This window comes from Struthio camelus, chromosome 3, assembly GCF_040807025.1.
Source record: "Struthio camelus isolate bStrCam1 chromosome 3, bStrCam1.hap1, whole genome shotgun sequence".
Taxonomy (NCBI): domain Eukaryota; kingdom Metazoa; phylum Chordata; class Aves; order Struthioniformes; family Struthionidae; genus Struthio; species Struthio camelus.
The window spans coordinates 61,286,918-61,304,274 of record NC_090944.1 but is presented as its reverse complement, the minus strand read 5'-3'; the positions used below and the strand labels follow the sequence as shown (position 1 = coordinate 61,304,274).

The 17,357-nt window shown below is 41.5% G+C and overlaps 1 protein-coding gene across 18 annotated transcripts in view; it reads left to right on the top strand.

Annotated features, from left to right (window-relative positions):
- The window catches only part of FYN (FYN proto-oncogene, Src family tyrosine kinase), a 142,654-nt gene that overhangs the window by 56,231 nt on the left and 69,066 nt on the right, over nucleotides 1-17,357 (top strand). For 15 of the 18 annotated variants that reach the window (XM_068938081.1, XM_068938080.1, XM_068938077.1 and 12 more), the window contains one exon: nucleotides 8,329-8,399. The exons of 1 other annotated variant lie outside the window; for it this stretch is intronic. The gene's annotated coding sequence lies outside the window, so the exon portion shown is untranslated. Of the gene's footprint in view, nucleotides 1-407; nucleotides 561-8,328; nucleotides 8,400-17,357 lie in introns of those variants that run through there. 2 more of the 18 variants (XM_009682496.2, XM_068938070.1) reach the window with 1 other exon arrangement.

Here is a 17,357-nt window from a genome sequence, read left to right as displayed (position 1 = left end):
CTAATCATGTTGCTATATGCTTTTCTTACCCTGTTTACTTTTTTGCTTTATGGACTTTGTTTTATATGGAGACAGATTTACAAATAGCTCACTCTTGCAAAATTTTAGCATCTCCTCAACATTTTATGTTTCACATCAGGAAACGTGACCACGCGTAGGTGGCTTAGCTACTGCAAAAGAGCATCCCCTTTGATTTCCCCGCGCCTAGGCCACTGAGCATGTGGGGCAGGCTTGCAGAATGTGCTATTCTTCCTTTGTTTCACTCTCAGGTAATTTTTGAATTACAGTAGTTAGAAAAAACAACCATACAGACTTTTTTTTTCCCCCTCCGTGGGCAAGGACGTAGCACAGGAAGCCACGATAATGTGTGGCTGGATGAGAACCTGCATTGCCTGGATTCAGTTCCCAGTTCTGCCATGGACTTGCCCTGTGTAACTCGCAGCCGCTGAGCCTCTGTGCTTTGGTTCGCCGTCGGGGAGTGAGAACCCACCCGCCTGCTGCGTGCTGGTGTCAGAATGAGCTGCTATTCGGTGATGTGAGTCTGCACTCAGGAAAATTAGGTATCTTTTTATGGAGTGATTAATCCATTAAAATATGACATGTGCACCATGCAAACTTTATTTGACATACATGCGTTGACTGAATTGTAAGAAGTTCTCAATAATACAGAGTTCCTCTTTCACTCCCTCATATGTCCTAAGAATGTAGGATATATGCTGAATTCATTAAAGGGGTAAAGCCTTGGAGTAAATTGGCCAAATTGAGACTGTTTCTTCCCATATATATATTTTGTATGATTTCTTGTACAGTGGGAATGGCTGAAATTATGGGCCCTATATCAATGCAATCATTAGCTGGTATACTCCATATACACTATGTGCATTCATATACTATATATTGTTCATGGTTATAACACCCTTAATTAAAACCTTGCACACTAATCAAAGAACAAAAGAACAAAAATGTTTATTAGATAAGTAAGATTGTTGAGGGGGAGAGGAAAGACATGATATACCCTGCTGTCATCTGGTCAGTGATTTTAAAAAAAAAAAAAAAAAACAAAAAAAAAAAAACAACTAGATTTAGACTGCAATGTATTTGCACTTCTAGATGGTGGTTATTTACTCTTTCTGTAATATGTTTACAAATAAGCTGTTTAGTCAGCAGTTCAGGCTTGTTTCTGTATCTGCAGAAGAAAAAATACTTTTTTTTTTTGTATGAGATGAAATGCAAAAAGTTCTAAAAATCTTACATTATACTGAATCTCACTACTCATTTTTCTGTTGATGGGAGTGCTTATATTTGCTCACAGAAACTGTCCACTGGCATACTAGGCAAATGAGGATTTGCAGGCTGAGGGTGCAAAAGATGGATGTAGTGTTCTCGCTAGATACCGTGTGCGTGCCTTGGTGACTGGTGAGACACTGGTCTTTTCAGTGAGCTCCAGTAGCATCCAGCAGCATTCTTGAGAGCCAGCTAAGAGGGTTAGAGTCTGTGCTCTATTTTTAGGACTATGGACTCCATTCATTTATTTAAAAAAAAAAAAAAAACTACTTAGTGCAAAGCACTTCTCGTTTTTCTGCAGATAAAAATGTGAATGTTGTTCCCACAATTCATGAAATTGCTTTTCTGTTGTTTTGAGAATGAAGTACATTATCGCAATCACATGCTCCTCGTACATGTATTACAGTCTAAATGCATGCTCACTTTTGAGCTTGCTGGTTGTTTCTCCTATTGATTGTTTAGTCCCTGTGATTGCCAGCGATAGCCTGGCGCGCAGGAAGCTGGGATTCCAGCGGTGCGGCTGAGGTACGCTGTGCACAGATTGGCTTTCAACTTAAAAAAGCAACTAAAATTCACGTTCCCCTTTTAGGGAACGTGGATTGCAAGGGATGCCAAAGATCAAGGGTCGTTCTTGGACAGATTTCAGAAGGCAGAATTTAGAGATAGGCTGTGAGTGCAGTTCTTGTCTAGCTTTCTATTGCCTGTATACTTTCTCTTTCCTTCTGTTTCTGTGTTTTGTTCCATTTGCTCGTGATAATTGCTTCCTGTTTTGCAACATATTTCTTAACTCTTTTGCATCTTCTGATGTTTCATCTGCCTTTACTGCTTGTTTTCAAACCTTTGCGCCGTCCCCCTGCATCCACAATTTTCAAACTGCAGTGCTCAGTTAGGTCGTTCCCACTCACAGCTCCTTTATGCTTTCAGCTTTCTCTATGGTCCTGTAGTTGTTGTGTTGCAAAGAAAACTGATGCCTAGAAAAGCAGCTGAACCTCAGGAAAAAAATCAGTTCAATCTGTCCTGCTTGAAAGTTGAGAGAGGAAAAGGTACTAGTATTGCTGGTACTGAGCTGACAGTATCAACCATCAATGATGGGCTTAAACTGACCATGGGAGTGAAGCATCCAAGGGAAAGGAAAACCGAGCAGCATGCTTTGGAGGGAGAAGGCATGGCTGGAAGCAGAGTATTTTCCTGTATTTTCCTAAGGTTTGGGGTTTTTTCTGGTTGTCTTTTTTTTTCTTTTTTGTTTCCCGCTTCTGCGTACTTGCTGCAGCTGCAAAAGGGACTTTGCATCTGAGTTCCTACAGTTCCAAACAGAAAGGGCAACTGTTTGAAAGATGTGTGTTTGGACAGCCACAAGTCCAATGCTGGAGATGATGCTTTTATGTTGGAGTTACTAATTTTCTTTGGGACTCTTTTAGAGAGATTTAGGCATCCTCTTTACATCTTGCAACTACATGAAGCTTTCAAATAACTGTTTCAGAAACCCAGTGAGTTTCCCCCAAAATGGGGAATGCTTGTCTTGCTTTGTAGCCACTGTCCTCTTTCCAAATTTTATCACTGTTTGGGGGGGGCGGGGGAATAATTAGAATTATAATGTCTATTCACAGTAGAGTCTTCTAACAGCGTTGCTGTTTCTTTTCCTCTGTTGACGTTCAGGGTTGTGACTGTCCTAGTTGCAAGAGCTGCTTCCCTTGGGAGCTCCCTCTTTGCTGCCTCTCAGTTCCCCCTATTGAAGCCTGAGCTTTTTCCTATTACGTGCCTGCTATCTGGAACTCCCACTTATCAAGGAACGGTTTCAGGGCAACAGTGAGGCTTCTGTCTCTCTGTCGAAGAGCAAGCCTATAAGCTTCCCTTACTGTAAAGGTTTTATTGTTGGAGAGCTTTCAGATGTTCACAGGATAAGGGGTCTTTATGTATAAGCTGGCATTGCACAGCAAAGGATTGCTTTATGTAAGCTAAGTTTAAGATGTGCAATTCCTTTATACATTGGCCTCAAACGCATTGTGTGGGTGACTTTTTTCCTCCTTGTGTTCTACATGACTTTTAGAAGGTTTTTTTATATATATATATTTCTAATTCTGTTAAAAATCCTGGAAAAAAAAATCATAAAGAGGAGGAATATGAGGAAAACGCAGCACTCTAGAAATAACTGAATATGCGTGCTTCTCTACTGAGCAGATGCTAGTGTCGGCATCCTCTGCGACAGCAGAGTCTTTGTGTCTAAGAAGAGTGACTCAAAACTTTCTTACTGTAGGGCTGTAGTAACCCACTACTGAGAAATACTTTCTGGACTGATTTATGGCCCAAAAAACCACTTGATTTGATGTGATATATAATAAACACAGGGCTTATTAGTCTGGCTCAGCAGACTAATCAACTCTTTCTTTACAAAGCAGATCCAGCTCATTTACAGGTCGTACATCCTGATCCAGGCAGGTTCATTTGTAAACAGTTGTCCAACCTGAAAACCTTAAGTAGGTTTCCTTCTTCTTCCTTATTGTTTCCAAGTAAAATAGCAGCCCAGTGACCAAGGATGCATGGTCCTAATTTAGCTTTGAATAGACAGCAGCAGAAGCATGTTACTAATGGTAAGCTGACAGCAGTTCATCATCACATAGAAATTCTTCTGTGTATTTGAGTATGTTGTAAACTGGAATTACATCTACTAAGGCCTATTTGAAAAATGTTAAAGACCACTTACAACTTCAGCCCATCACTTTCTCCAGCTGGGCCAAGCTCACATACAAACTGCAACATTACACAGCGAATTTTCTCTGGTATACCTTTTTTATGTCTTAAATCATGTTTTCTGTTTTAAATGGTCACTAAATCATCACTGAACAATTTTTGCTTTAGTAAAAAAATCAAGTGTTTTGTAGGTTTTGGTCTAAGGTTGCTCACCATTGATTTGATCCAAAGATCCTTGAAGTCGGTGGGTGTTAATGGATTTTGGCTTGTAGGCTTGCAGGAGGGGGAAAAAAAAAAAAAAGGAAAGAAAAAAGTAGTTAGTATGTCTGTCAGTGACTTCTCTTCTGCCAGTAGTAATAACAAACTTAATTCTGATCCCAGTATAAACTGACAATAAACGGTCTGGAAATTGCAAGGCAACCCCTCCTTCATCCTCATCAAAGCAGGAAACGTAATGAAACCGAACATACAGGTGACATGTGCTTATTACCACTCACCACGTTCTATTTTACAAAATACATTTTAAAAAAAAAAAGTTATTTTTTACACAAAGGTAGATGAAAGCTCTGCAAGCGATATGCAACATTAAGGGTTTATAGTTTTTCCAGTAAAAAATGCCAAATACTTGGAACTGGTGCTGCTCACAGGAAATGAACAGCAGATATTCTTGGCAGATAATAAGCCTGATCCTCTTCCCAAGAGAGACCCCCCCCCGCACACACACACACCAAGTAAACTCCCTTATTTCAGATTCAGAGCAACCTTTCACATCTCTGGGTTTGCTAAGTATTCTGCAGTCTTACAATTTCTTACGTTTAGGTGAAGGTGCTTGGACAGTGTTCATTTGGGCATCGCTTGCATACTGGCAGTGATGCATGTGTCACAGTTTGGGATGACCCTGCTGTAAACGCTCTGGTCTGGGATGGATAGAAGGTGGCAGCTGCTTGCGGGAAGCTCATGTTGCTCAAACCTAACACTGTTCAACTGTTCGTACTCTAAAGCAGCCTGATCTGTATTTGATTTTTAGATGGGAAGGGGATTTAAAGGTGAATTCTTTTTCGAAAAGGTTTTCATTCCCAACGCTTTTCCTCCTGTTCTCGAATCATCTCCTCTTCCTTTCCCACTCTCTCCCCTTGACAGAGGTAACAAATAAACCTAAACGTTCACTATGTCCCATCAGTTGGTGCCAGCAGCCTTTTGAATATTAGGGTGTACTTTTGTATATGTCTAGCCAAGTCTTCACAGCTTAAGCAAGTCAGCATCCTTTGTGTAAATGCTTTTTGCTAAAAATAACTATTTGTGAAAATAGAGTTTTCCAAAAGAAATGCACCTTTCACTAAACAGTCAGATGACTACTTTCAAATTTTCATTTTTCCCAAGCACAAAAACTAAGGAAGGAAAGCTCTCTTCCATTAGTAATTCTGGTGAGACAAAAGCTTGCCACCTGTTCAATTTCTTATAATGATTTTAAAAGAAACCAGAATTGGCACATCTCAAAGCCTGTACTAATTTATTTTACTGCCTTCTATGCTGTGCTTTCTAAAGTCAGCAAAGCTTTTCTGAAAAGTGCTGGTCAGAATTTGGAGGTAAGAAAGATGTGAGACGTTACCCAAAGCCCTCAAGAACAAGCCCCCAAGCCTTTCTTTTGCTTACTGAAGTAGAATGAAAATCATTTAAATAAAGCTAACACTGGGATCTGTACGGACCCTATAAACTTCTCCATTAGGAGACCCTAGACTGAATACACAGAGTGAATAGTCTTTGGTTTTCTTTGTGTGCCATGTCCAGCCCTCACCCCCAACTGCGCAACAAGAAATGTTCCCTTCCCTTCTCCCTCGCTGCCCCACCGTACCCCTAAATAGCTCATCTCCGCTGTAACTGAAGAGGGCCCATTCTAAAATCGGGCAAAAAGCATCCTCTGGAAAAGTTTCAAGCTTTCAACCTGCCACCCCCAAAGTTCAAAACACCTTGCAACATTAGAGGTGCCGTAAATGGTCTTTCTGCCTGAGCTTTTTAACTAGATCCCCCTATCACCTGGTGCTCTTGCTAATTTTTTATCATACACAGTTTCACTGAGGGCTTAGATTTTACTGCTTCAGCACGTATCCTGGTAGCTGCATGCAATGCAGTGCCACAATAGTGGAGTTGTCCTGTTGGCTGAAACTAGCGGTGCAGCCAAAGGCAGCAGACCTGCCATTCCCCAAGCCCTGGATCCACCTGTCCGTCCCTTCCTCCCCGTTTTCCTAGCGCCAGCACAGGCGGTTTTTTGCCGTTATATTGTGAACCGGGTTAGGGAATTCATCCAGTTAAAGCCAGACGGGCTTCCCATCCCGTTTAGTTTTCGTGCAGGTTGCTTCCCCGTGCTGGTTTGCGGCACAAGCCTCAGCGCTGGGGTGAGGGCGGGAGCGCTGCTGGGGCAGGGCTGGCTCTGCCCCTTCCGGCACCTGTGCCAGCCTGCACCTCTGCGTGGGACCGGCAGCGCAGAAGTACCGAATTCCCCTTATTTGTCGCTTCTCTGAGGCAATTATTAAATCAGTCTCTTGGTGTAAAAGAAAATAATGAGCTAACTGGGAGCTGAGTGCTATTGGATTGTTTTGAACCTGGCTCGTCTCGTAAGCTTCTCACTTCCCTGTATGCAGATGTTATCCAATTAGGTCTGAGGCAGAAGTAGATTTTCTTGACTTGATTTTGCTTAGCAGGCCAAATGCCTGGAAGCTAGGGAGGGAAGTGGATGGTGCTAGAATAATAACCACCTTCCCCGAGTCTGAGCAAAGCAGTTCAAGCCCCATATCTTTTCAGCGTTTTCCCAAAATCTGCCAAGCCGTACAATAGATGTTGGAGGAGGAGGGCTTGTTGTGGTGTTTTTTTTCTTTATTCCCCAATATGTTCTGGGTTTTTTTTTTTTGTTGTTGTTTTCTCTCAATCGCTAAACCAAAAAAGCAAGCAGGGGAGAAGACATTTTGTTTTGTAGTTTTATGATGAAAATTTATATTCCTAAAATCTTTCCTACCGTCTTCCAATTTTTAATGATTCTTTTCTTTTCCTTCCCCTCCCCGCCCCAAACTCTCCACCCAAAACGAACAGTTTCAGCGTTACAAAACTGGAAGTCTGCTTTCTAACCTGCATTTAGAACAGTGTAATCCACTTGCTATAATGTAAAGAGGGCTTATTTGCCTATTCCATAATATAAACTTTATTTTCATGGCTACTTTTCATGTAACAATGACTAGAGAAAATAATTTGATCTAAAAATCTATTCCTCCTTCCTTTCCTGGAAATGCCTACAACATCCTTCAGGAAAGGTCCTGCTTCTGTAGCTGAGGCAGACTTTCTCTGTCAATAATGCAGGCTGCTAAGTCATTTGTGTCTAGTTGCAAAGTTATGCATTCAGCATTAATTTCATAGATGCCTCTCTCGTGGAAAAATCAGCTATATACTGGGCGGGGTGGGCAGGCGAGGTTGCTTTCCTTTTCTAAAGCAGTTCATATTCAATCCAAGTTTACTTGTTTGGACACCAGGACGCTGAAATGGGTGTCCTTCTCCGTTTGCTGAACGGTTTTCATTCGCAAAGCTCGACAGCAGCAAAATCATAGCCCCTCCCTTTTCCGGGGGTTTAAAAAATAGATATGTTAACATCATTGTTAGTCTGTGCTCCGTGAGTTGTTTTTTTCAAAAATTTTGCCTCAAGGAGAAATGAGGAGTCACTGTCATTTGAAATTTAGTCAAGGCTGGCGAAATGACAGCGTTTGTCACTTCTGCTCTCCCTGTTGTTCAGACTGGCCCTAATGTATGTCAAGCTGGACAGTGCATCTACTTAGCTGCTTTACCTCCGTGTTCTTCTAGGCAACGGGGGGCAATTAATATATTTGAAAAATGTAATGTGGCACAAACCTTTTTTTTCCTTTTATGTGTAGCTTTCAAGCAAGGAGGCTGTTCAGACCATTGTGTGCATAATCATATTAAAATAGCTTGGTTAAAGCAAAATCACTAGGCGATATTGGGTCGACCAGTTTTTCAGGGCTGGATCGAAAAATAATTGGCACGCTTGCTTTATTGCCGCTGCTTGTTTCATGTTGTTGACCTTGAACTGCAGGCTGAGTAGCTGTCATGTCAGTGACAGCGAGGTGTCCGAGCAATCTGAAGGAATCCTGTGATTATTCAAAGACTTTGCATAATATTGGTGGATTTTCATAATTAGTCGCGAAGGATCAAATCCAATTACCTCTTTCCTTAAAACAATAAAAATAGTGGAACGTTGGTGATAAATGTTAGCAGAGTGAAAAAGAAGTGTAATGTAATTTGTGGTGTGTTAGACACTAAAAAAATTTTTTTTTTCCTTTTTCTCCCTTTTTACAGGGCCTGTTTTTGAGCTGTTTTTGAGGAAATGTGGTGAATTTAAACTTACTCTGTTTGGGGGGAAAATTCTGGTAAGTGGTGCTGCCTTGATTAATTTTGTTTTTCAATGACAACTTTGGAGAGAGATTGCTTTCACTTTTTTCAGTTTGAATTTTTTTAGCTAATGGGGAATACGGCTCACAGGGATATAGTTGATTACCTATATTATTCTTTCTTTGCTACGGAGACTCACGGGATGCGGAGCATTGACAGAAAACAGCCTGCTGGGCCTCAAGGCAAGGAATGTAGTTTCATTTACTCCAGTGGCATCTGCTTATTGTGTTTGTAGCTGTTATGTGGCACTGAAAAGTGGCTGAGCTAAAAACCTGTAGTGGAAGAATCGCAGAGGTGTATGTTGGAAACAAGGCAAACAAAAATGCATACTAGTGATAGGAAAAAATCAGGAGCAAAATTAATGCAGAGAAAGCATGTAGCTCCCGAAGTGGGTATGTTCAGTCACTCAAATCTTTTCATCCATCCCTCGACTGTCTGGGACACCTGCCTCTAGCCAGCAGACAGAGGTAGGATGAATGGCTTATTCCTGTGAGATAAGGAGGTAGCTAATGCTCCTGTTGCTGTGCTGGTTTTCCTATTCCTTCTGTCTGTCCCACGTGCCAGGGTCCTCTGCAGATCTGGTTGTTCTGCATGCGGTACTTCCAGAGGCAGCAGTTTCCTAGCGACTTCTGATCCTCAGGTGCTGTGGGAATGTGGCATGTTTTGGTTGATGTATCTGTGCTGCTGAGTTGTGCCACTGTGAGGGGAAGAGAGCAGAGAAGAATGAAAGATAATCAGTGAAACGTCCCAGCTAGAAGGAAGGACTTCTGAGAGAACTCCTCCTAATTTTCTCCTCTTTTCTCAAGGCTTCTAGTTTTAGCCCAACCTCAGGCCCTACAAAAAAGCAGGAGATCGGGAGAGGTTTGTAGAGTGGTTTGTAGTAGTTTGTAGTCTTGCTCTAGGAAACTCTCAATAGGTACAGCTGTGGCTGTACCGATCGGTCACCATCACCGGTGGGGGGGAAAAAACTTGCCAAGAAGATTGTGTCCGTTCCTTCCCTTGCAATACCCGAGCAGGTTACTGGGCTGGAATTTCTTCTTCAACCAGCATGTATAGATTCCAGATGAAACCTGCTCATTCTTCACTTGCAGAAGGCTTCAGAGTAGGATAGCTTGCAGGGGAAGAAATCTGAAAATCAAAGAGTGGCTCTATGAGAACTTTTTTTTTTTTTTCTTAATAGCAGAAAAGTGATGTTGCTTCACAGGGAAAGATCTGGATTAGCTAGCATTTAAATGTTGATTGTTTAGTCTCTACAGAATGCATAGTCTTAAAGATAAGAAAAGATAAATGAGATCAGAATTTTACCAAGGAGTTGGCCAAGTGCATGAGAGCCTGTACAGTTGTACCTGGGTAAACCCTACTGCAGCCTGTACAGTTGTACCTGGGTAAACCCTACTGCAGCTTACTCTTTGAAGCAATTTTCTCACTGCAGTTTAGCTTTTATGACAATTGGGTGTGTTGAAAGCTTGCACCTGTATCACGTGTTCTGGAATATACAACTAGATTTTAACTGTGGGCCCAAAGATGAGCCACAGAATAGCAGCACGAACTTTTTAGTCAATGAGGTTTTGTGCTGACTTGTGTTACAGCTAGAGAGGATTAGGATCCAAATCTAGTTTTCTTTTTGGTGGTAGTAACTATACTTTGATATTAAAAGTCATCCCATGTCCTTACAGATTGGCTGATCTTTGTGTGACATGTGAGAAAGCTCTGGTGCTGGCAGGGGTAAAAGAGCAGAGTCATAACTCAAAAATAGTGACATCTCATAACACCAAGGAAAGAAAGTTTATCAGCAGACCTGGTAGTCAGATTGTTGTATTTAAATTTCCCTTCAAAGATGCATCAACTGAGACCAGTCCATGCTCCATGGGTGGTCTTAATAAAAGAGCATAGTTCAAGAGCAGCAAGAGGAAAGAAACAGAAGAAACACTTTTTTTAGAATCATAGAACAGAATCTTAGAACAGTTTTGGTTGGAAGATATTACTGCATGTCGTCTTGTTCACACTCCCTTTCAGAAAGGGTCCAATTAGATTAGGTTGCTCAGGGCCTTGATTTTCAAAATTTGACTGGACACCAAGGATGGAAATCCTACAGCCTCTCTGGGCACCCATTCTAATGTTTGACCATACTCGGAGTGCAAAAAAAATTTGCTTTTTGTTTCTCGTTGTTACTGCCTTTCTATCCTAACAGAGCAGGGTACTATTGAAATTGCAAAAGGCAGGTTACAATCTTGGGATATTTCTGAACAGATGTGGAAAAAAAAATGCGGCTTGTCATGTATAGCTGCAACATCCTCAGAGCCATCCTGTTCAGAAGAACCAAACAGGACCCACTATTGATCGTTGTGGACTTTGCTTCTGCCTGTGAGAGGGGTGTCTTGGAGAAGACCCCCACATCGAGGAAGCTGCTTCTTGTGGCCTTGAGGAAACAGGGTGTCATGCAGATCTGGTAAAGCTGTTTAAAAACAAAAAAAAAAACCCACATACACACACAAGAACCCCCACTATCTGGTGCACAGAGGATCTGCTTGGGTTTCTCAACCTTTAGTTCATGTTCAGACTTGGGGAGCATGGCTAGTGAGTGGCTAAACCTCAAAACTCGGAAGGTTAGCTGATAAGCTCTGCCTTTTGATACTCCTGAAAGCTACCTATTTTCCTGACGTGCTCAGAGATAGAAGAGAATAAAAAAAGACACTTCCACTGCTGGATTGCAAACATCCTGGAATTTCTTCAAGATAACCTAGAGCTGGGTTTGTACCACTCTGTGCTCGGGAACTTTGCCCCAGGATTTAGTATTGTTTTCCCAGAACCATTTTAATATGTAAATAGACTTAGGCAGTTTTTCCTTGCTTTCACAGCTGTTTCTTCCCCTCATCCCCCTTCAAACTGTTTGCAAAGTCTTATTTTTGAGGCAGATAGTCAGGACCTTAAGGGTCTCGTCTTTAAGGATTTTTGTGATATCTCCTTCCCCGCTATAGGCTTGCCTATAGCACTCCAAATTCAGTCCACAGAAAGTTTAAAAATAATTACAAAAAATATAAGGCAAGGAGATAAGTTTTGCCCAATCTGTTACCTTAACCTACTGAATCCAAGAAGGATTGGACATCAAATGAACGTTTTGAATTTATCTTGATGTAGTAGCAGAGCTCAGAGGCTCAGAGGATATTTGTCTATCAAAGTCCTAGAAAAGGTCGTGCAGCCTCCAGACCAAAAACTCCTGATGGATTTAGGAGCTGATTAGAGAAATACATTTGAATGCTGGGAGAGAAGTCTTAGCTGAATTGAAAACTCACTCAGCTAAGCTGATGGTATCTTTCTCAGCAGTGTGAGTAGAGACCTCCTTTTGATGAGATTTCTGTAAAGCAGCCTCCTGGCTGTCAGAGCAGATGTTTGCTTGGCACTTACAGGTTTAACCTGTGCTGCACTGAACACGGAGTTCTGCAGGCAATTTTGGAATGGCCGTCTCTTCACATAAAATACTACTTCTACCACAAGGAGTTCCAAGGAACATGGCTGAAGTAGGAAAGAAAACCCTAGAGTGCTCTGATTTTGGCTTTCCCCTCCCATACCCCCCGGTCAGATTGTTCTTTGCCAGCCCAAACTCCCCTTGAAACTATGGCCTTTCCTAAGAGATTGCTATATTTCTTGACCCATGCTGTACACTATGGTTATCCTCGCTCATTCATCTCGCTCCTCTAGATCCTATAGTTGATTATAGCCATCCAGGTCAGAGGAAGATAGAGCTGAAAAGTAAATAGAGCGGCTGCTGTATCGTCTGCTGTGCTGCTGCATATTCGCCTTTTTCCCTATAGATTTACTCTTGCTAGTAAATCTGTGAACGCTTAAGCTGAGACATGGGCCATTTAGCTGAAGTTCTACTTTAGGGACTGGAATTCCCCCTGAATATAGGTGGGGGGGTTCCCCCCCCCCCCCCCCAGGTTCTGAGCTTTTTGATGTTTCAGCTGAAATGTGAGATGCTGTGCTTCTATCTACATGAACGCTTTACAGATCAGAGGCAACTGCACTTCTTAAGCGATGGTTTCAACGGGTTTTAGTTGGTCAGCTTTGTGACATAAAATGTGGGTTGCAGCTGGTAAGACACTCGTGTGGTGTTTTATTTTGTTTTTCCCATTAAGGGCAGTCAGATTCCTCTTCTCTCTTTATTTTAAATGAATAATAATCTAGCAGGTATTGCCTGTTTTGATTTTTAGAAATCAACTAAAAACAAGTTTTCAGTAACTTTATTTGTCTGATGTTAAAAAGATTGTGATGCCCTGAGCGTTTCTGGGTGTCTGATTTGTGTGATATAATTATGTATATGCTCGACATCTACTAGAAGTGCTATTGAATTTCCCTTGGTGATTCTTTGCACTTTTGAGATTTCTGACATTAAGTATTACGGAGTAACTACGTATTTCCTGCAAAGATCTTGCTGTTCAAAACTCTTACTGCAAAAATAACCCTCCATAACATTTGTGTTATTACTTGTGTTCTGCCATGTCCACAAGAGGCTTTGCCAGAATCATTAGCTGTTCTCTGTGTAGTTTTGGCTGACCTGGTACATTTTGATCCTATTTCTAGGAGATTTTAGTCTTCCAGAGTCATTAATTTGAGCACTGATGTGCCTCATGATGTGCTTCTGTTGCTCAACTTCATCTCCTTTCTATGGACTGAAGGTTATCACGCGTCTTTAGGAAGGAAAGTGCATGGAAATTCTTGAGCATTTTAAAATATCCTGGGTTTTACTGAGGTTTGCTGTGCTATGCTTGTAATTCCTTCAGTTTTGGTCTGTTTCTTTTCTTCCAGTCTAGCGTGCGTGAAAGGTCTGGATATTGGTGCCCCCGGGTGTGATAAATGTTAAGGCAGGTTGGTAAGATTTCCAAGGAATGAAGCTTGTCCCTTGCCCAGAACTGTGTGCCTCCAATCCTCGTAGGACTGAATTTAGTCTGCTCTCTTAACACAGTGAAATGTTGTTATACTTGTGTCCAGTTCATTAAATCAGATAACATCCCCGTACAGGGTATGTTCCAGTCTCCTGCAGAAGAGGATCTTTGTGTCTCAGTCTGTGCATTTTCCTAGGTGTCTTCCTGTGTCTCGCTCGTAATCCATTTAGTTTAGCTTTTGTTTTGGCTGAAGTCAGGGTGGCCCAACTGTTGGAATAGCTTAGCAAAACAGCGTTGGTCTGTGGGCCATCTGTGCAGAGGCCTCTCATGCTGCAGCCACTGGAGAAGAAATAAGGAAAGATTATTTAGACAGCACCTGGAGTTGGGGACTGCGTGTTGCCATACCTCCCGACTTTCTTGGCTGGCTCAGTGGCAGGGATCTTTGCAGTGTTATCGTGATGCTACAGAAACTTGAAGCTGCAGGATAGTTTTTTGCAAGTGATAAATTGGTTGGTCCTTTGATCTAGATAGCAAGCCCTCCAAATGTTGTGTTCGAAGAAGAGCATTAAATTTGCAAATTCAAACGTTCATTTTAGGAAATGTCACATCAACTTTATTCTTTTCTGTACACATGCCAGGGTATTTTTTTTTTCACTGTACAGTTGTGTACTTTTTAACACAAAAACACATCCATTCTATCACACTTAAATGTTCCTACAGCTTGTGTACACCTTTTTCCTTGTCCTTCCATTCCTTCCCTTTAAAGAACTGAATGGAAATGTTTCTGCAGTGTACTGTAGGGATCACTCCCATCTAACCTGTTATGAGCTCAGATATGCAACAGACTTGCACCTTGTTTCACATCCAGCTCTGATCATTTAATATTCAAGTGTAAGACTACAACCTTGCAGCGGGTTGGTCCAACCTATTTGATAGTGAGGTTTCTGTAGTATTGCGGGTGGAATCTCCAGGGAACTTAATTGCAAGGAAGTAACAACTCCTTAAGCCAGTCCATGCAAACTGAAGGTATTTTTTCACAGATGAGTAAGTTGGTCATGTTTGGGAGGAGTTTTCTGCAGAGATTAAAAAAAATTCCTAATACAAAGATTGTGCCTTATCACCTTAGAAGTTCCTGGTCCAAATCACAAGACCTCTCAAAATGTTTGAAGGGTCACCGGAAGCTCTTAGCATGGACAAATCACGCCAATTTCCCATGCCTTGGGTCAGGTTTGGCTTGAAAAATGTTGGCTGAAGACACGCCAAAAAACCAAAACGGTAACAAAGAAAGGAAAAAATTTTGCAGCAAACATCCAGAAAGGCAAATATTGCCAAACGTGAACTGTTTGTGCAATAATCGGGCAATAAACCAAGTTTATAATCGGGCACCAGGAGGGTCATAGTAGGTAGTGCTACCAGCCCCCCAGCTAAGTGAGGAAGGCCACAGAGAAGCCTTCAGAGAGAGACAGCACTCTTCAGCCAGGGCCTGATTTGCAGGATGTGCTGTATGTAAGACATGGGTGGTACCCAAGATTAAAAGGAGTAGAGAGCATCTGCCCTGGCTCTGCTTCTGCCTATTGAATAAGGCAGTTTCTGTGGAAAAGACTCTTACTAAATTGTATACGTGTTGTAGGAAGAAATATATGCACAGGTATTTTAGATTGTGTGGATGGATATAAGTTTCCCTTTCTGACGTGTACTTTATTTTGTATAGTTCAGCCAAGGCACTGATTTAGCTCTAGAGGATTTTGTTTATGAAATAGGGATGGGGAGGGTTAATGTGATACTCCCAACACTAATTTCTTCTCACCAATACTTCATGGATTTAATAGATTTTAAAACTAAAATCACTTGTGGTTTTTTTTTTTTCAGCCAGCTATAGCAGAGCTTGCACAAACTGAATGAAGGACAAAATGCACCAGTATGAAATTTAGAATGTTGCAGTATCAAGATTTACTTAATTATGGATTTGTTTAGGAGACTTCTCTGTGCTTTTTGTGCAACTTTATTTTGAGAGCTAAATACTCTGCACATAGGCAAGTTATCTCCTCAGTAAGAGTTTGGTATGGGTCTCTGGACACAGTATGTATTTCCACCTCCTGGCATAAGCACACTGCTTTAGTTCTTCATCTCTCATTATGTCTCCCTCTTGGGTTAAATGCTCGTCTGGCATGAACATGATGAAACTGTTTTCAGAAAGGAGCATGAAGAAGAGGAGAGATCTCATTGCAGATTACTAAGGCTGAGTATTTTTGGACATTGAGTTATTTATATTAATCAGTTTGCTAAGCTCAAAGATAAAAAAGCCTGGGAGGCAATCCAGAAAAGCCAAGAACAGAAACTAAAAATGATTGTGTGAAGATCATGCATTAGTGAGCATTTTCAGAAAGCCTGCAGTGCAGTATCATAATAGCCATTTAACAATGAAAATAAAGATGGGCGGATCTCAGGCCAGTGCTCAGAGATGGGGGAGATTCCTGTTTGATGTGTCACTCTCCGTCAGCGGAGGCAGAAGGGCCTGTCGGGAGCGCTCCGCGTCATCCTGCAGCAGCCCCGCTACCAACAGCGAACAGCGTTCGTGAGCTCCAGCAAGTCCCACATGGCCCCTGTGTTGGTCCAGGAAACTCAACTCTTCCCAAGACACGTTATCAGGGAAATGATTGATGATGCTTTTTAGAAAATCTCCAGTGAGCTTAAAGGAAGGTGTAGTCTCTGCCTTTAGTAGCAGGCTTGTCTTTATGCAGTGTGTATCATCCTGAAAACCTCAGAGCTAACAGAGGTTTATACAACCTTCTAATAAATGGTGTTTTGTCCTCATGACCTTTATACCTGTGCTCTGCCCATCTGTAAGAGTACACCTAATATTGCAAGTCATATTGCTTCTATTGTTTTTAGGGAGCAAAAAATAAAAGATTCAACTGTGTAAATGTCATGCCTGCCCAGCCCATTTAATATTATGAGAAGTCTGGTCTGAGAATTTCCCTCCAGCAAAAGCTTGAAAAACGTTGAAGATGATTATGTGCGACTTTGATCATGCCATGCAACAGTAGTAGTGAGAAATATAAAATCTGCTAGTTCAGTCCGCTAGCGTTTTAAATACTGTTCTGAGTGTTGAGAGCCCTGCCTTTCTAATCCTATAGAAACTTTTCAGACCACATTGATTTACTAACATGGGTTGTTTTTAATCAAGCTGTATTTTTAACTTCTTGTATTTTACCTTTGTAAAAATAATGATAACTGAAGCAAGTGGCTAGAGAGGTGAAAACATGAATGACGTGAGACTCTTCAGATTCTTTACACGATTGTTACTTAGAAACATGCACAAATCTTGGATGTGATCTGAAATGTTAACTGCTTGGTCCCTGGCTAACAAACCTTCTCGTTCATGCGGTTAAGATGCTAGTTAGAAAGAAGACCATGTGGAAAGAAACTTGTACTGCACACTTTGGGAATATCGGGTTATATCTTGTCCAGTTCTGCTACTTCAGAAGTTGAAAGTTTGTCCTTTTTTTTTCAGGGGGAACTTAAGCCAAATTACAGTACAATATGCTTTAACCTAGTGGTTGCGTCAGCGCACCAAAACCCGTTGCTGATTTCCAGTTAGCTGTAATTGGACTGAATTGTCAGTATGGGCAAATGCTTATTTTGCCACGATACTTGCTGGTTGTTTATGACCCTTTAAAGGGTTCTCCATTTTTTCCCCTCAGCTAGTTCTGCAGTGTTACAGCATCACTTTCTCCCTGCATGCTGTTTGCTATCAAACGTAATGCCTCCCCCCCCCCCCCCCATTTCTTCTTACTTGCATCTTTTGCTGAGAAATGTTTAGGCAGCTGTGTGTCTTTATGCCTAAGACAGAGGCTGATAGAAGATCCAGTAATTGCAATTCTGCTCTGTCAATAAAGCAAGTCATCTCCAAATGTATTTGTAGACGTATAGACAACGAGGAGACCTACAGCTAATAGATAGTGTAGGCTTCTCATTACTTTGTACTACAGTGATTATGCCTGTTATGTCAAAACGAAGAGCAACAAATATGTATATGAATGAAATGGCATA